This window comes from Microcebus murinus, chromosome 14, assembly GCF_040939455.1.
Source record: "Microcebus murinus isolate Inina chromosome 14, M.murinus_Inina_mat1.0, whole genome shotgun sequence".
In the NCBI taxonomy this organism is placed as follows: Eukaryota; Metazoa; Chordata; class Mammalia; order Primates; family Cheirogaleidae; genus Microcebus; species Microcebus murinus.
The window spans coordinates 70,052,368-70,059,504 of NC_134117.1; positions in this window are offsets into that span (position 1 = coordinate 70,052,368).

The following is a 7,137-nucleotide window of genomic DNA, read 5'->3' on the forward strand; positions in this document are numbered from 1 at the left end:
TATTCCAGTATTGTTCTGTTGTCCAGGAGTGATCTATCGCATAGCTAATGAAGTTCCTACAAGTCTGATCACTTTGCACATTTGGTTGTCTAAGCAAAGAACAAATTGCCAGGGTGAGAAAACAGTGAGCTCAAAATATCCTCCAGATCAGTATAGCAAAGTCAAAACATTTTTACTTCTACACACACCTAGGATGCTACATTACAAAAAGCAGAAAATCATGAGTTTTCTTCATACTTTTCTTTTACTATTGGAAAATAGGTTATCAAGACCAGTTGCCACAACTTGGTTGATTCTTTCTACTGCTTCTGGCAGCAGGTGTTCCATGAAGGCAGGAACAGTATCTTCCATTGGTATAATTTATGCCTAGACCGCGCATGGTGAGCAAAAAAGTTGGTTGATCTATGGCTGTGGAATCCTGCCATCCTTCTGTAGGAAGCAGCAGGACCTTCACAGTTCCAGAGGTAGCTGTGAGTTATGCAGAGGGCTGATAAACAGTACTAAAGGAGACAAAGCCAGGGTGAGTCGTAGTTCAGCCATTACTATCTAGGCAATTTATTTAATCTTTCTGAGCCTCTCTTCAGCTGTCTAAAAGAAAGAAAGTATCTACTGAAGAGAGTGCTTTTGAGATGAAATGAGGTAACACCTGCTAACAGTTTAAAGTATCCAGCACATACAGTGCTGGGTAAATGTTAATCATATACAGCCTTTGGCAAGAGAGGACTAGTATAGGAGATCAGAGTCCTGAGGGAAAAGGAGCTCACAACTTGAATGAGTCCAGGTCCTGGGTCCAGATTCTTGCCCCTTGGGCTGCAGCTGTGGGTGGGATTGCCAGCAAGGAAACAACACACAATTGGGAAGAAGCCTTTGCTCTTAGAATGTAAGACTGCCAGTAAGGGAATTGCTCACAGGGCACCAGGTTCTCACTCTAGGAGTAGTAGTGGCCTCAAATCCTCCCCTGCTACGCTAATGTGCTAATACACTGCCTCTCCTTAACCTTGGCCCAGGTAGGGAAATTGTATACCCTCTCCTAGAGTAGAGTCTGTGAGATATAAGCTGATATTCAAAAAAGAAGTCAGGCTAAGCCAGGTGACCAGTGTTACCCTGAGATCCAGTCATACCAAATGGTTAAACATACAGGTTCTAGTTTTTTAGTTAGGATTTCATTGCAAATAACAAACTGTGTTGTTATGTACGACAAAATATACTGAAAATGTACAGTATATGACTCTGTAATGGCATTTTATCTAACACAGTGGATAGACGAGTGTTTCCACTAGATTGACAAATGTAAGGAACTGGAAAGCAAACAAAGAAATGAACAATAACCAATGAAGGTGTTGCAAAGTTGTGATGTAGTAGAACCAGCCTTGAATTCAAGTTTCCTGATTCCAATCTAAACATCTCTTTCTTTTTATTAATAACCATGAAAATATGGTTTAACTATATTTTTTATTTATTCTTTCTTGGCCTTCCCAAGCTATGCTACTGACAATTTTGCTTCACATAATGGTTGGCACATTCCAAAAGTAGAGCCAGGACTTGCAGACTGATTAGATATGAATTGGAACGTGAAAGAACAGAGTGAAGACTGACTTCAAGGTTTTTGGCCTGCACAACCAAAAGGATAGAAATGCCATTTACTGAAATGGAAAAGAAGGGTTATGTGCAGTCTGAGCAGAGAAAGGATCAAACATTTGATTCTGGGCATGCTAAATTTGACATGCCTTTTGGACATCCAAATGGAGATGTATAGTTAGCGGCTGGATAGAAGACACTAGAATTTGGAGGAGAAATATAGAGACATAAATTGAAGATTTGTAAATGATATTTAAAGCCACAAGATTGAATGAGACCACATAGAACAATAACTTTCGTACCTTTGACCTCAACTCAGGATACAAAATGTCACTAAGTAGTGCTGAGAGTTATATAAAATAAGATTTGAAATTAATTTTTTAAAAAAAATTTTTAAAAAGGATACAAAATGTATTTTACATATTGGCCAAATACATGTATATAACTTAAAAGTTTCCAGAAGCAAATTTACCTTCCTATGTGTGATACACTATTGCAACTGCCCTTTATACAATTAATAAAGGGCCACAGGTGGGAACTGTGGTAGGGGAAATATATATATATATATATATATATATATATATATATATATATATATAACCATTGTTCCCTAGATTGCTCTCCTATAATATAATTGCCTACTACTCAGGAGTCATAGAGCTGATGGTCATAAAGATTCTCAGTTTTCTTCATTGCTCCCATAGATAACTTCATTCTTGTGAAATCTCAGCCTAGTTTTTGAGAGATCTTCTGAGCCCTGAATTCTGGTGGAACAGCTGGCCCACTTAGACCAGTGGCCTCCACCCAAGAACCAACTCAGCAAAGAAGACAATTTCTATATTTGTATGGTTCCACCCTGAATCCAGCCAATCAGCAGATCCAATTGCTTAGCCCTTTGCTCGCCAAACTCTTTCTCCCAAATTCTCGGGGTGATGGATTTGAGAAATTCCTCCCATCTCCTTGTATGGCCCCTGTGATATTAAACTCTTCCTCTGCTGTAACCCCTGCTATCTCAGTGTATTGGCTTCCTCTTGAGCAGCAGACAGTGAACCTGGTAAGGCTGTAACACTATTCTTTCTCTTCTACTTAATTATCTCCTTAAATTTTTTCCTTCCAACTCAATTGATTTTTTAACCCAGTAACAGTTGTGGCCTAGAGTTTGAAAATCACTGACATAGGATATTAATTGCATAATTGCAGCAAAAGAAGAGATCAAAAGACTAGTCATTGGCACTGTAAAGATAGACAACTAACAAAGGAAACTTAGAAGGAGCAGCCAGAGCGGAGAGAACTGGAACAGAAGAGCCCTGAACATTAAGTGAAAAAAATGTTTCAGAACAGAAGGAAGTGCCAGAATGTTTCATTTGCTACTGAGAGGTTGAGTCAGGTGAGTATGACCTGAATTGGCAATACCTAGATCATTGAAATCTTGAGAACAGAGCAATTAAGATAAAATGGTGGGGATAAAAGCCTGATTCTAAAGATGATAGATGGTTACAGAAAGTAGATACATTGCTTCTTGCTGTAAAGGAGAGCAGGGAAATGGGACCACAACAGGTAGGAGATGTGGGGGTACAGATGGTCTAGTAACTGGATACAGAAGAGAGTGACAACTGTAGGAAGGAGATCCTTGCACAGGAGGAGATCCTTGTTGGAGGACTCAACTTAGATGAGGCGGAAAACATAAGAGGAGTAGGTAGGCACAGGTACAGATTGGTTGGTAGATTTGTTGTTAAATGCACGTGGAATTTCTCTTCTAATTGTTGATAGCTTAATAAAATAAGAAGCTGAGAATGAGGGGAAGGAGAGAGGTGCTAGTGCTTTGAGAGGACAGGAGAGGGTGCTATCATCAAGGAGGGTGCTGTACCCCAGTCCCGCCCCGTGACTTGCACATGGATGACTGCTGTATCTTTCTGCTCCTGACTTCCACCCTTGCCTCCTACAGTCTTTTTTTCTACACAGTCACCAAAGTTATTTTTCAAAACTTAAGTCAGTGTCAACTCCAATATTTCCCCAATTCACAGCAAAATCCAAAGTTCTTGCCTATAAAGTCCTCCATGATGTAGCTCCATATTTCCAGTCACCCTCTCACTTGCTTTGCTCCAGCCACCTGGCTTCTTCCCAGTTCCTTGGTTGCCTTAAGAGTAGAACATTTCCCTCCATTTCCTCACTTCTTCTGTGGCTTCACTTACAGGTGACTTTCTTAGAGAGGCTGTCTTTGACCACCCTTTGTGAAACAGCATTCTTAATCAATGTCATCTTTACCCACTGGGTTTTTGTTCTTGGCACTTATTATTATTTGTGGCAGAGACATTTACAGCTCATTAAATATCCATTTCCCACCCTCCCCTTCATACCCTTGCAATTAGCTTAGGCCACATGACCAGCCCTGGGGCTGGGAGCAAAAGCGTGCATACATACTTCTAGGCAGAGGCCCAGTGCAGCCCTGCAGTTATCTCTTCTGCTGCAGCCATCTAGACCACAGGGTGCAGGGGTGAAGCCCCGCAAAGGAAACAGCTTGAATCACCGTCACCTCATTGGGAAGTTGCCTGGCTCACTGGATTTTCCCAGGGTGAGAAATAAAGTTTGTGTTAAACCACTGAGCTTTTGGGGTTAATCTGTTACCACAGCATAATACAGTATGTTTTATGGACTAAATTGTCTCTGCCCCCACCTCCCAATTCATGTGCTGAAGTCCTAACTCCCAGAGCTTCCAAATGTGACTTTATTTGGATATAGGGTCTTTAAAGCAGTGACTAAGTTAAAATGAGTCATTGGACCCTAATCAATTACATTGACTATGTATTGCAAAACTTAATAAATACTACTTACGAATGTTGTATAAAATATTTTAGGCTGGGTACAGTGGCTCATGCCTGTAATTCCAGTGATTCAGGAGGCTGAGACAGGAGAATCACTTGAGGCCAGTTCTAGACAAACATTGGCAATATAATGAGATTATCTCTACAAAATGAAATCAGCGAGGCACAGTGGCATGGTGCCTTTAGTCCCGGCTACTCTGGAAGCTGAGGCAGGGGGATCACTTGAGCCCAGGAGTTCAAGGCTGTGGTGAGCTATGATTGGCCCACTGCACTTCATTCAGCCTGAGCAACAGAGTGAGAGACCCTGTCTCTATAAAAAAAAATAACAATAAATAAAATATTCTAGAATTCTTTAAGTATGAAGATTCTTTTAGTTTTCAATTATTATACATTTTCATGACAATATTTTTGCAACACAGTATTTCTAAGAATGTGGAATAAAATTTCTACTTTTAATATTTTACATGAATTTTCCCACCCCCAAGTGAACTTTTTATAAAGCAATCAAATACTTGAGAAAACATATATTTCCTATAATTTGTCCCATTTTATTCTCTGTTAAATCTACCCTATTTTTCTCTGTTGACTGATTTTGTTCTACCTACAATGGATATTAAAGCACTTACTACCTAGGCTATTCCACTTCTTTTAGCATGTATATTTTAAGTTTTTTAATAAACAATTTCAGAACAATTTTGGATTTAGAGAAAATATGCAAAGATAGTTCAGAGTTCCCATATATCTCACACCCACTAATTAGAGTGGCATATCTGTTACAATTTATGAACCAATGATGATACATTATTTAACTAAAGTCCATACTTTATCCAGATTTTCTCAGTTTTCCTTTCCCTGTTCTGAGACCCCACCCAGGGTACATTTGTCAGCATGCATCTTTAGGCTCTTCTCTGGCTGTGACAGTTCCTCAGACTTTCCTTGCTTTTGATGGCCTTGATGGTAATGTTGAGGACTACTGGTCAGAAACCTCATAGAATGTTCCTCAGTTTTCCTCATGGTTATATTGGGGTTGTGGGTTTTGAGAGGAAGACTACAGTGGGAAAGTGCCATTCTCACCATGTGATGTCAAGTGTACATACTACCAACATGATTTATAACTGTTGATGTTGACCTTGACCACCTGGCTGAGGTGTTTGCCAGGTTTTTCCATGGTAAACTTACTCTTTCCCTCTTCCCATACTGTACTCCTTGGAAGGAAGTCACTATGCATAACCGACACTTACATCATGGGGCGTCTGCTCCTCTTCCTTTACAGTAGCTACAGCATTTTTCTGCATGGGAATGTGTGTCTCTTCTCCCTTATTTCTTTATTTTTTTTTTAATTTCGGCATATTATGGGGGTACAGATTATAAGGTTTCAATAAATGCCCATTTCCCTCCCTCCCCCCACAAGTCTGAGTCTCCATCATGACCATCCCCCAGATGGTGCACATCTCACTCATTATGTATGTATATACCCGCCCCCCACCCCCCTCCCCCAGCCCAATACCCTATTACTGTAGTACCTATGTGTCCACTTAGGTGCTGTTCAGTTAATACCAATTTGCTGGTGAGTATATGTGGTGCTTGTTTTTCCATTCTTGGGAAACTTCACTTAATAGTATGGGTTCCAGCTCTAACCAGGAAAATATAAGATGTGCTATGTCACCATTGTTTCTTAGAGCTGAATAGTACTCCATGGTATACATATACCACATTTTATTAATCCATTCTTGGATTGATGGACACTTGGGCTGTTCCCACAGCCTTGCAATTATGAATTGTGCTGCTATAAACATTCGGGTGCAGGTGTCTTTTTTGTAGAGTGTCATTGGATATTCTGGGTAGATGCCCAGCAATGGGATTGCTGGATCAAATGGTAGAATCACTTGTATCGCTTTAAGATATCTCCATATTGCTTTCCACAGAGGTTGAACTAGTTTGCAGTCCCACCAGCAGTGTAGGAGTGTTCCTCTCTCTCCACAACCACGCCAGCATTTATTGTTTGGAGATTTTTTGATAAAGGCCATTCTCATTGGGGTTAAGAGAAATCTCATTGTGGTTTTGATTTGCATTTTCCTGATGATTAGAGATGTTGAGCATTTTTTCATATGTTTGTTGGCCATTCTTCTGTCTTCTTTAGAAAAGTTTCTGTTCAAGTCCTTTGCCCACTTTTTAATGGGATTATTTGATTTTTTTCTTCCTGATTTTCATGAGTTCTAAGTATATTCTAGTTATCAGTCCCTTATCGGATGCATAGGATGCAAAAATTTTCTCCCATTCTGTAGGTTGTCTGTTTACTTTCATGACTATTTCTTTGGCTGTGCAGAAGCTTTGTAGTTTGATCATGTCCCATTTATTTATTTTTGTTGCTGCTGAGATTGCCTTTGGGGACTTCTTCATAAACTCTTTACCCAGGCCGATGTCTAGGAGAGTGTTTCCAACTTTTTCCTCTAGAGTTCTAATAGTTTCATATCTTAGGTTTAAGTCTGTTATCCAGCATGAGTTGATTTTTGTGAGAGGTGAAAGGTGTGGGTCCTGTTTTAGCCTTCTACAGGTGGCTATCCAGTTTTCCCAGCACCATTTATTGAAAAGGGATTCTTTTCCCCAGCGTATGTTTTTGTCTGCTTTGTCAAAGATTAGATGGCTATATGAGGATGGTTTTATATCAGGATTCTCACATCTGTTCCACTGGTCAATATTCCTATTTTTGTGCCAATACCATATTGATTTAATTAGT